Source organism: Castanea sativa, chromosome 4 (genome assembly GCF_040712315.1).
Source record: "Castanea sativa cultivar Marrone di Chiusa Pesio chromosome 4, ASM4071231v1".
Lineage (NCBI taxonomy): Eukaryota > Viridiplantae > Streptophyta > Magnoliopsida > Fagales > Fagaceae > Castanea > Castanea sativa.
Window position 1 is genome coordinate 3,645,321 of NC_134016.1, and position 12,595 is coordinate 3,657,915.

At 36.2% G+C, this 12,595-nt stretch overlaps 1 protein-coding gene, 1 non-coding gene and 1 pseudogene across 6 annotated transcripts in view; 2 read left to right on the forward strand and 1 right to left on the reverse strand.

Moving 5' to 3' along the window:
* Positions 1-1,769, reverse strand: part of LOC142630818 (uncharacterized) — a 27,283-nt pseudogene extending 25,514 nt beyond the window's left edge.
* LOC142630817 (disease resistance protein RGA2-like) overlaps positions 1-8,253 on the forward strand; it is a 12,277-nt gene extending 4,024 nt beyond the window's left edge. The window contains exons 2-13 of one of the 5 annotated variants that reach the window (XM_075804870.1): positions 1,816-2,177; positions 2,541-3,166; positions 3,297-3,386; positions 3,468-3,533; positions 3,681-3,778; positions 4,743-4,828; positions 5,247-6,000; positions 6,124-6,210; positions 6,333-6,446; positions 6,572-6,678; positions 7,175-7,465; positions 7,677-8,253. The gene's annotated coding sequence lies outside the window, so the exon portion shown is untranslated. Of the gene's footprint in view, positions 1-1,815; positions 2,178-2,540; positions 3,167-3,296; positions 3,387-3,467; positions 3,534-3,680; positions 3,779-4,742; positions 4,829-5,246; positions 6,211-6,332; positions 6,447-6,571; positions 6,679-7,174; positions 7,466-7,676 lie in introns of all 5 variants that reach the window. The other 4 variants (XM_075804871.1, XM_075804869.1, XM_075804872.1 and 1 more) reach the window with 4 other exon arrangements.
* Positions 3,674-3,745, forward strand: TRNAN-GUU (transfer RNA asparagine (anticodon GUU)). Its single transcript has one exon. It is a non-coding gene; the product is annotated as a tRNA-Asn (tRNA).
* Positions 8,254-12,595: the final 4,342 nt, after the last annotated feature.

The window sequence follows — 12,595 nt, forward strand, 5'->3', positions numbered from 1 at the left end:
GCTTGCTAAGTTAAAGCTCTGATGATTACCCATCTTGCACTCTTGATTGATTGTCATAATTGTTTCACAGAAAATCTCTTTTACCTATCTCTGCCAGAAAATTTAATAATACTAGCTTCAGTTTGTGGATTTTTACATGTTGTCTGTTAACAGCTTTTCTCTTCTTGTCATAATTGTTTCACAAAAAGAGATCTTTTCTACTAAACAGAATTCCTAACAGTTCATCTACCTATCAAATCTTAGGCTGTTATCATGGCCTCGCCCAGTGCCTATGTTCCAGTGACCTCAACATTTTACAGCTTGCTTAGTTAAAGATCTGATGATTACCCATCTTGCACTCTTGATTGATTGTCATAATTGTTTCACAGAAATCTCTTTTACCTATCTCTGCCAGAAAATTTAATAATGCTATCTTCAGTTTGTGGATTTTTACATGTTGTCTGTTAACAGTCTCTCTCTTCTTGTCAGTCTTGTTGTCTTAAATAAGAGGCCAACCTGTTTGGGTGCTCCATACAAAAGTTAGAACAATAATAGCCTACAGTGAGTGGATAAGGCAGTGAAAATATGTTTCTGTAAGCTGACTTTTACTTGCAATTATTCAATCAGTACTATTTGGTTTAGAAATTAATGTATTACTCAGGAAGATGAAGTCAGCCATGACAAACATATCTTACTGTGCTATTATTTGATTTTAGTTGTAGTCTCTACACTAAAATCCTCATTGTCAATAATAAGTTGAAGCAAGATACAATATGTAGTTTTCTTGAAAAAAGATAGAACATACATGTATGAATGCTAAATATAAATTGCTTACATAAACTAATTTTGCAGTCCACCCAAAAAAGTAGCAGTGATTGTTATTAATTGATAATCAAGGCTGAATCACATTATGCCTAGTCAATATTTTCAGCTTTAAGCTTTACTATTACTGACTCTGTTACTTTATCTTGTAACCTAAAGAACCCCCTAGTAAATTTAATTCAATTCTTCCCATGGCTCAATATATGTTGATTATTTGTTTATTCAGGTCCTGTAGTTGCAAATTTACTAGAATCTTGGGTAAATGTAAACTTCACTTACCAAAATACATGAGCTACAATACTCCAAAATGGAAAATAATCTTCATTGCCAATATAGATACCAAATACTTGAGGAACTACATTAGAGATACAACCTTTTAAAAGTCTTTGAAGGACACTTAAAGAGCGAACTAATGGTTGAAAATACAGTCACTAAGGTGCAAGTTCTTTCAATTTTAAGATCTTCCCCCAAATAAATATGTTTATCACTACTACAAGATCCAACAAACATTCACTAGGATGAAAAACACACTCATTGACTGAAAAAAGTGTGGCCAGGGAGCTTATACAAGATGCGTCTAGAATTTGTATCCCATATGTAAACCATCCGATCTGAACTCCCAGCTGTGACTTCGCTTCCATCAGATGACCAGCTACACTTCAACAAGTTCTTCTCAAAATTGTGGTGGTGGCCCTCTCCAAGAAGGACAGCATGAATTCACAAATGAGGAGTGTTCTAGCGTTTTCTTGATTTGTTTCTGTTATTTTCAACATCCAATGCCCTCAGTGTTTTGTCAGGGCTGGCTGATATTATCTATGATCCTTCAGTAGTCCAATGAAGATCCAAAACTGCATTCTTGTGCCTTTTCAAAACCATGAAATTCTTGGAATTCTCATGCACATTCCACAGAAAATTTCTTTGTCATGAGACCCAGATGCAAGAATTGATCCCATAGGATTGAACTTCATTTTTGTATATTGGACTCTGATCTCCGTTGTTTTCCATTTGGCCCAGGTGCCTGAGGATCACTACATGGGACAGACGGACAGCATAGCATTCTTCCTATCAAATCTTATTCTGTTATCATGACCTCACCTAGAGCCCTTTGTTCCAGTGACTTCAACGCTTCAATGCTCTCTAACGTATGAATCTGATGGTTAGCCATCTAGCACACTTGATTGACTCTGAAAAGAGTTTCACAGAAAATCACTTCTACATATCTCTGCCAGAGCAATTTAACATTCTAGCTTCAGTTAATGGATTTTTACATGTCTGTTACAGCCTTCTCTTCTTGTCAATCTTGTTGTCTTTAACTAAGAGGCCAACCAGTTCGGGTGCTCCAATTCATACAAAAGTTAGAAGGATACTAGCCTACAGTGAGTGGATAAGACAATGAACATATGTCTCTATAAGTTGACTTTTATTTGCAATTATTCAATTAGTACCATTTGGTTTTTAAATTAATTGTATAATTCAGAAATATGACTTAAAATGTTCTATTGATTAAGTCAGCCATGTCAAAAATATCTTACTGTGCTATTATATAATTTTAGTACCCATCTGTATACTTCCTGTATAGTTTGGGTGATTCTATTTTGGTCTCAATCAAGTTTATTACTATTACTCATCAAAAAAAAGTTGTAGTTCATACACTAAAAGCCATATTAGTGCAGTTTTCCTGGAGAAACATACATGTATGAATGCTAAACCTAAAGTGCTTACATAAACTATTTTTGCAGTCTACTCAAAAAGTAGCAGTGATAGTTGCTTATTGCAAATCAAGGCTGAACACTTTATGCATAGTCATTTGGAAAGGATTAGCAGCAATCTTACCGCACTCAAGTCCGCCCATATTTCTAATGTGTCAAGACTTACTTCTGTGCCAGAGCAACTTTTCTGTACCTCTCTCCAATCACTCCGGATAGAAGATTGTGAGGAACTGAGTTATATACTAGACACCTCGCAACCCCTCTTTTCCCTCGAGGAGTTGACAATATATGATTGTCTAGGAGAGTTGTGCTTTCTTACAACTTTTATGAATTGAAGATTGCAGCAACATCACGCGACTGCCAGAGGGGTCATTAAAATGCTTGAGGAGCTGGATGTTTTCCCCAGTCTCAATTTCATCCAACACTCTCATACGACACTCGACTTTCTAGAATTGAAAGGGTGGCTTAAACTCAACTCTCTCCCAGACGAAATTCAACACTTCACTGTCCTTGAAACTCTGCGTATCGATGGTTTTGATGGAATAGAAACTTTACCTGAGTGGTTGGGCAACCTTTCTTCCCTTAAAAAACTCAGAATTTGGAACTGCAATAACCTTTCTTCCCTTGATGATTGCCCACATTCCAGAGATAAGCGTGTAAGCTTTCTGATACCTCAAATCCTCTTCTCATATACTCTCCTTTGAATGAACAAATTATATATATATTCATAGTCAACCCTAATTTCTTTATTCCTCTTTTCACTTTCTGAAATAAACGATAATCAAGAGATTAGAGAAGCCGCTGAATTTTCAGCATCCCCAGTCACAGAAAAATGGCCCAACATTGCCCATTTTCCAATTATACAGAAATTGTGTGGTAATTTTATCTAAACTTGATCTCCTTCTAGTAAACATTTTTTTATTATTAAGGAAGCAAATATAAATGATGTGCTTGTAGGTTATTGCGTGGTTTTAATCAACAGGGGAAAGAACTGAAATGCATTAATGTGCAAAACAAGTTCAGGTACCTCAATTTCACATAACAGAATGCTGTCGAGTTGTAGTTCACATAACATTCACAGTCTTAGCATTGTATTATGCTATTATCAGGTCCAATGGGATCTTTTACTTTGTACCATCATCATGCTTCTAATCTGTCATTGTTCCTCAGTAGCTCAACGGTACAGTGGTTGGCTGTTAACTGATTGGTTGTAGGTTCGAATCCTACTTGGGGAGATTAGATTCATTTGCTTTGACCGTTAATGATAGGTAACCTATTCCTCTGTCTTTATTTCTATTGTGTTCTATGCCAACAACACCCATAATAACTAACCTTTAAAATCCAGATTTATAACATCTGCCACAGTTAAAAAAAAATTGTGAGAGAAAAAGAAAGCTAAAGAAAATGGGTGATCTTTTTAGTGAAAATTATGTCATATTGAATAATAGACATTTATGATTTATTTACTAAACACAAACAGTGATAACAAAGAAAACATCTTTCTAGCTAAACCTGTAAAAGCAGTAAGTGTAGAATATATATCCATGGGTGGTAGTCTGCATTTTCTATTCTTCTTGCAGTGACCTGAGCTATAGTTTTCAAATTGGTCAAACTTTGACACCTAATGACATTCTTAGTTGAAGGTATCATATTTTGATGATCTTAAAGCCTTGTTGGACTGGTGGGGCAACTTTTCCTTTCCTGAAGAGTTGAATTTTAGGGATCAAGATTTGCTAATTTCTTTAGCAAATTATGGAAGAAGTGCAATCCTTGCCAATAGAGATGCTCTATGTTGTTAACTAAGTGGAATGTCTGCCAAAGATGTTGGAAATTTATTGGAATTCAATACCATCTGATGCTTACTTTACCAAAAAAAAAAAAGCTGAATATTTCATACTGTTTGCTGCCAGTGGTTAAATAGCAGACAAGGAAAATCCAAGAATTTTATAATGCCAGGGAATTAATTTGATTCCTATCTTGTTGAAGTTCATTAATATTTGTGAGTTTCCTCCAATCTCATGTTCTTCTCTTCTGATGTGTCCCTCTTAACCAAACGTAACCTTCAGATATCTCTATTTCTTGTGCTTACTAGATTTCTTGAATTTATAAAAACTGTGATTAAAATGCAATTGAAAAAAATGGCAGTGTTTGTGAAGATAATTGAACTTTAATAAGTCAGGCACCATCCTTTATCTTCTAATATTTCTCCTTAAATTCATTCTTCTTTGTTAGGTTCAAATTTTGTGGCAAATTGATAGCAGTCAGAGCTTGAGGACCCTGCTCATGTTTTGATTGTCATTGAAGTTGGATGCTTGAAGGTTTTATTAATCTATCTTTTTCTATGCTGCTCGTATTTTTTTTTTCCTTATGCATCTTGGAGATATTTTCTTTCACATGTTTAAGACTATAGATGAGCTCAATGATAGATATTTGGTAAACTATAATGAATGTTTTTTTTCTACTTTTGGTTTATGTGGAGTCGTATTGTTGTTTTCAATAGACGGTGAATCCCAAGCATCACTATTGTTGTCTAATGCCTAATATGTTAGGACTAAAGATCGATTTCTGTTGGACAAGGCTAAATGCTTAGGGATTTTATGCTTACCTCAAACCTCATCTACTTCAATACAAACCACCATAATATTTAAAAGTTAAAACCACAAATTAGAAAGAATGGAATTTTTTTCTTCTGTAGTTGGGGAACCTTTCATTTATACATCATCTGTTTGTTAACAGTTGCAAGAAGCCGGAATTTCTACCAGCACTGGATGTGGTGCAATGCCTCATTAAATTAAAGATGCTAGTTATTTTTCAATGTTCCGATAAAAGGCACATTTGATCAACGGGCTCCAAATTTGTTTCATTCCCTCCAAACTTCAAACATCTGAAAAAGGATTTGAGCAAAGCGCTGTGAATTTCTTTCATTTGACTTGTCTGTAAATGACCTGTTTAATGTCCCCAAGAAAGAGGAACAACTTGAGATTCAAATGAAAAGAGAGCCTCTTTTCATTTTATGTCTGATATCAAGTTCTCAAATTTTTGGTAAGCCATATTACTTTTTCTGAGTTTCTTCTTCTTCTTTTTAAACTGTGTGAAATTTCTGGTTGCTGGCCAATTGTACTAATATCGCGTCTATATCTGCAAATGTTTACAAGTTTACTCTACGTAGTAGCACTACCTTTGTCAAACAACAAAATATCAAGTGAGTCTAACTTTTCCAGCTTTTACATCATGGGTTCTTCCGGCTCCTATGTACTTAGCAATGGATCTTCTCTAATATACTGAATTCCAGTATGTCATTTGATGCAAATCAAGGAGGTCTACATGATCTTGGGGTTCCAAACCATCATTGTTATCGGGTTTCATCACAATTGTTAGTGGAGTTCATATCATCATCCACCCATTGAATCTTTTATTTATTTTTTGGGTTATGGTTGGCTAATTTAGAGGCTTTTTTTCATCAACACCTGAACTTTACTGCACTCTTAAGGTATACATCTGTTCAAAAGCCATCTTGCATGTTGATTGATTGCCGAAATACTTCCCAAATAATTTCTTCATCAGATCTTTCTAGCTTCAATTAATGCCAATCTTGTTCTTCTCTTCTTGTAAGCTTTGCCTTAACAAAAGGGCCAATTGGTTTGGATGCTCCAATTCATGAACATGTTGGAAGAACAGTTCTTAATAGAAAGCAGATAAGGTATTGGACATATATAACTTTTATTGCCTATTATTCAAAAATCACCATTTGGTTTAGAATTTTGTTTGGTTACATTCCTTGAAATTGATTGTGGAGGATGCTAACCAAAATTAGCTACACAGATTCCTAACAGTTCATCTACCTATCAAATCTTATTCCATTATTATGGCCTCACCAAGAGCCCTTTGTTACAGTGACTTCAACACTTCAATGCTTGCCAAGGGATGAATCTGATGGTTAGCCATCTTGCACACTTGATTAATTGTCAAAATTGTTTCACAGAAAATCACTTCTACGTATCTCTGCCAGAGCAATTTAACATACTAACTTCAGTTAATGGATTTTTACATGTCTGTTACAGCCTTCTCTTCTTTTCATTCTTGTTGTCTTAACTAAAAGGCCAACCCATTTGGGTGCTCCAATTCATACAAAAGTTTGAAGGATACTTGCCTACAGTGACTGGATAAGGTAATGAACATATGTCTCTGTAAGTTAACTTTTATTTGCAATTATTCAATTAGTACCATTTGGTTTTGAAATTAATTGTATTACTCAGAAATATCAGTTAAAAACTTATATTAATTAAGTCAGCCATGACAAAAATATCTTACTGTGTTTAAATCCAATTTTAGTTGTAGCTCCTACACTAAAAGCCTCACTGTCAGTGATAAGTTGAAACAAGATACATTATGCAGTTTTCTTGGAAAAAGATAGAACATACAAGTATGAATGCTAAATCTAAAATGTCTTACATTACTAATTTTGCAGTCTATGCCAAAATGAAGCAGCGATAGCTGCTAGTGTCTAAACAAGGCTGAACAACTTTAAACCTAGTCAACATTTTGAGCATTACGCTTTGCTATTAATAAGTGTGTTACTTTATCTTGTAACCCAAAACACCCACTAGCACATTTAATTATATTCTTCCCGTGGTTAAATTTATGTTGAATATTTGTTTATACAGGTCCCGAAGTATTCTGATTTGCTATAATCTCAGTTGAATATGAACTTCACTTGTTGAAAGCTGATGTCACTTGCTGATACTCACTCCTTAGTGCCGTTCTGCTCTTCATTTTGTTGGGCTGATATCTTGGAAAACATCAAAAGCTAATGGCAATTACATCTGAATGTGAAGTGTGGTGGTCAGTGCAGAAATCATTGCTGCATGTATATAAGACTCCAATCTGGAAAAGTGGTAACCTCATCTGCTGCAACAATAGAATGAGTCCTCCAAGACCTGACTTAGATAGTAAAGGTATACCTTCATTGTTGCAGTTTTTACGTTGTCATATTTTACTTGTAAAAGAAAAACTAGTGTTATTTAATGTCTCCTCCTTTGTCATTCAGTTTAACCATTGACAATGTAGAACATAAAGAAATGTCTTTTGTGTGTTTTTGTGTACCTTGTGATGTTATTGTTGTGATAGAAGAAGCTCTAATACCAATATGGTTGGCTTGGTTGGCAGCCTCGTATATGCAGTAGTGCGCACTCAGCCCAACATTTCTCAAGCTGTCAATGTGGAACCTAGTCATTATATGCAAGATTAGGATAAAGGTCATTGACAAGTTGCTAAATGAATCTTGAGATGTATTTTGGGAATGCTGATTTGGGTTTTAAGTTTGAGAGGTATGAATTTGTTGGAAGACACTTAGCTAGATATGTTGATTCAGACTATGTTGGAGATCTACAAAATCTTTGTTCTACTATAAAGCTAGAGGTTAACCTCCAGTGAGTTGGAGGTCGATACTGCAGTCAACTATTGCATTGTTAACCAATGAAGTTGAAAACGTGTCTATGATTGAAGCTATCAAGGAGGTTGTTTGGCCACACAGTTTGATTGAAGACTTTGGGAATCATCAGGAGCATGATCTTGAAATTCAACATAACTAGGAGTTCTATTTGACTTTGACAACTTATATATATATAAAGAGGGTTGGGTTCAAGTTACACTTGATGTAACTTTAAGCAATGTTAGACCACTCAATATTTTTTAATTGGATTCGAATATTAACAAATCCACTGTTAGATTACATTATTTTCATATATTCTCTATGCTTGCAAAATTTTAAGGTAATCAAAGATTAATAACTATGTCATCGATCAATTGTTAAAATTCAAGTTTTTGTAGTTTAAAATAATGCATAAAAGATAAGTTTATGGATCAAATGGTAAATAACATCCAATTGATATGAAAATTGGCAAGCAAGTTAAGAACATATAGGACATGTAATTTAACGTTTGGATTTTCAAAATATTAATTCAATAACAAGTTATTGGGTGGTGTAACATTACTTAAAGTTACACCTGGTGTAACTTGAACTCAACCAAAATATATATATATATATATATATATATATATATATATATATATATATATATATATATATATATATATATTGCTTTAGCTAAAGAAAGGGCTGCAGTGTTGTGAAATGATTAGAGAGTAGAAAAACTTCTTTTTAGGTGAAGCCTTAAACTTTGTATTTTTGAGAGAGATTTTAGGGTGTATTTGGGGATTGGGTTTTGTGAAAGTGACTTTGTGCCTCTTTTGTAATCTCCACATTTGGTTAGTGAAATTTTCTTCACACCATCACCAGTGGATGTAGGCTATTGCTGAACCACGTAAATCCTCGTTGTTTATGTGAATGTCTATTTTTCTTCTAAGTTTTTTCATTTCTATTATTTGTTTGGAAATTTTTCTAAAATCAAAACTAGTTTTCACAATTAATCTTGTATGGAAATGCTATTCAGAGGTCGTTTTCGACCACAGCTATTTGCAAAATAATTTTCTATATCTAAGGAATAATTTATCATCAATCATCACCCTTCTCACAATCCAGATTTCTCTTAAGATCTAATGTGGGTTATTGTTTAGTATTCCTTACCTTTATATCCAAGAGCTTTCTTATAAGTTATAAGAATTCCTAACAGTTCATCCACCTGTCAAATCTTATCTGGTATCATGGCCTCACCTAGAGGCTAGAGCCCTTTGTTCCAATGACTTCAACACTTCAATACTTGATAAGGTATGAATCTAATGGTTAGCCATCTTGCACAATTGATTGACTCTCAAAATAGTTTCACAGAAAAATCGCCTCAACATATCTCTGCCAGAGAAATTTAATAATGCTAGCTTCTGTTAATAGATTTTTACACGTCTGTTACAGCCTTCTCCTTTTGTCAATCTTGTTGTCCTAACTAAGAGGCCAACCAGTTTGGGTGCTCCAATTCATGCAAAAGTTTGAAGGATACTAGCCTACAGTGAGTGGATAAGGCAATGAACTTCTCTATGTTGATTTTTATTTGCATTATTTAGCTAGTACCATTTGGTTTTTAAATTAATTGTATTATTAAGAAATATGACTTAAAAACTTCTATTAATTAATTCAACCATGACAAAAATATCTTACTGTGCTATTTTATAATTTTAGTACCCATCTGATACTTCCTATCTAATTTGGGTGATTCTATTTTGGTCTCAATCAAGCTTATTAATTATCAAAAAAAGTCGTAGTTCATACTAAATACACCAAAAACTATATTGTCCATGATAAGTTGAAGCAAGATACAGTATGTAGTTTTCCTGGAAAACATTGCTACCTAAATAAAGGACTCCAATCTGGAAAATTGGTGACCTAATCTGCTGCAACAATAGAATGTGTTCTCTAAATACCAACTTAGATATTAAAGGTATCCCTTTTTTCATTGTCATAGTTACTTAGAGAAGAATAACTCTTGTTATTTAATGTCTCTCTTTTGTCATTCTATTTAACCATTGACATTGTAGAATATAAAGAAATGTCTTTTTTGTGTTTTTTTTTTTGGGTACCTTGTGCTGTTATTGTTGTGATAACTGAAGCTCTAATACCAGTTTTGGTTGGCAGCCTTAAATTTGCAATGGTATGTACGATGCCTGACATTTCTCGGGCTATTAGCATGGTTAGTTGTTATATGCGTGATCTAAGGAAGGGTCATTTGCAAGCTGCTATATGGATCTCGAGATGATTTAGGTTTGAAGTTTGAGAGAGATGAATTTTTTAGAAGACACATTGATTCAGACTATGTCAAGGATCTAGATAAGCACCATTCTACTATGAGCTACTTACATTTGCTAAAGCATTGGTCGGTTGGAGGTTGATACTGCAGTGGGCTATTGTTTTGGCAACCACTACAGCTGAATACATGGGTTTAGATTGTAGTCATCAAGCGGGCTGAAGAGGATAAAATAGGAGACGGATCTCTCTTCTTGAAGCATGAAGGTATGGTATTGACATGTGGATTGTCGACGGGTCAATGTTACAAGGACACATAGTGGACGGTTGTAACATCTGGCCTCCGTTTGTATTGATTAGGCTTTAAGGATTCCTAACTAGAATCAACTTGCATCTCGCGATAAGTTTAATATGGCTTTGCTTGATCTCCACACAAACGTGAATAAGGAGAGTTCTTGTGTTACACGTTTAACCATAATCAAAAAACTCCTATAAGGAAAAGAATTCTATAAGGTATGCAGAATCGAAGAGGTGTTATCCTAAAAGGAAAGGGTTTCCTAGCTAAGGCATGGATGATAACCCTACACCAATATAAATACCCTAAAACTCTCATAAATCAAGGTACGCACAATTGACTCAACTTTGGTATTTTAGGGTTGTGAAAAGCTCTAACTTGACCTTCAGAGGGTTATTGGCCGGTACCACACCGATGCTCTCTATTAGGTCTTCTCTTTCTCTTTTTGCAGGTGCTGTTTCGATCTAGGAGTGCGTGCAACTTACTGGTGATTTTTCGGCAGCATCAGTTGGCGCCGTCTGTGGGAAGATATAATTATCAGCACTGGAGGGTAATTAGCCTTTGCTCTATCCCTGAGACAAAAAGTTGCATGGTACTCACTTGATCGATGGCAACAACTAACAATCAAGGCGACAAACTGCACGCCACAGCTCTAGAGAGGCAAGTCCAAACGCTTGCGGCGACAATTGAGCGCCTAACCAAGCAGAATCATGATTTAAAAAAGCAACTTCGGCAAAGGAATGCACACCCAAGCGCACCAGAGGAAGACCAGGAAGGTGCTAGCGCGGATGGGAGGAACACGGAAGGGCCTGAGGGTAGCAACGCTCCGAGTAGACCGGAGCGGCAAGAAACCAACCAACCATCCATTTCGGACACCTTACTAACTCACATAGCAGCTGAGATGCAAGAGATGAGGGAACGGATGGACGTGATGATGATCGCCCTCAGAGGTCGAATCTCCAGCGACCTGGATTACCTAGTCCATAGAACAGATTCGCCTTTCACAGCGCTCGTAAGTTCATGCCCTCTTCCCCCAAAATTTCGCATGCCTAAGGTGGAGAATTACGACGGATCCAAGGACCCATTGGATCACTTGGAATCTTTCAAGACCTTAATGCATCTTCAGGGTGTACCGGTTGAAATTATGTGTAGGGCTTTTCCCACCACATTGAAAGGACCTGCGAGGGATTGGTACAGTAGGCTAACGCCTAATTCCATCGGCACTTTTAAGGAATTAGGCGCACAGTTCGTATCACACTTTATCGGAAGTCACCGGCATAAGAAGTCTATCGCGTGTCTGATGAATATTAGGCAACGAGAAGATGAGACTCTAAGATCATACATAGCCTGCTTTAACAAGGAAACCTTCTTAATAGACAAGGCGGATGACAAGATACTTGTAGCAGTGTTCACAAACGGGCTGTGGAAGGGTAAGTTCCTGTTTTCTCTGTATAAGAATGACCCAAAGACTATGTTCGAAGTGTTTTACAGGACAACGAAGTACATGAATGCAGAGGATGCCTTACTGGCCCGAGAGGAAAAACCTAGAAAAAGGGAAAGGCAGGAAGATACACGATCGGATAAGGGACGGAAGTTGGCTAGAACCAGAGAGCAATGGGAAGATCGCCGACCCAAACCACCCGCGGGAAGATTCAAAAACTTCACCCTTCTCACAGCCCCAATCGACCAAGTGTTAATGCATATCAAAGATGAAGGAACCCTGACGTTTCTTGGCAAGCTGAAGGGAGATCCGAACAAGAGGCCAAAAGACAGATACTGCCGTTTTCATGGCAATCATGGCCACGATACGACAGATTGTTATGACATAAAACAGCAAATTGAAGCCCTCATTAGGCAAGGAAGGTTGCAGAGGTTTGTGAGGAAGGAGAGAACGGATCAACTCTAGGAACAAAATCCCCAACGGGAGAACGAGCGTCCCAAACCGCCTGTAGAAAACATAAAGATGATTGTAGGGGGCACTACTTCTGCAGGGTTGTCCAAAAATGCCAGAAAACCCTATTTGCAGATGGTTCAAAGCGTCCAGTTGACAGGTTCCTCACTGAAAGTGACGCGACGTGATAACCCCAACATCAGGTT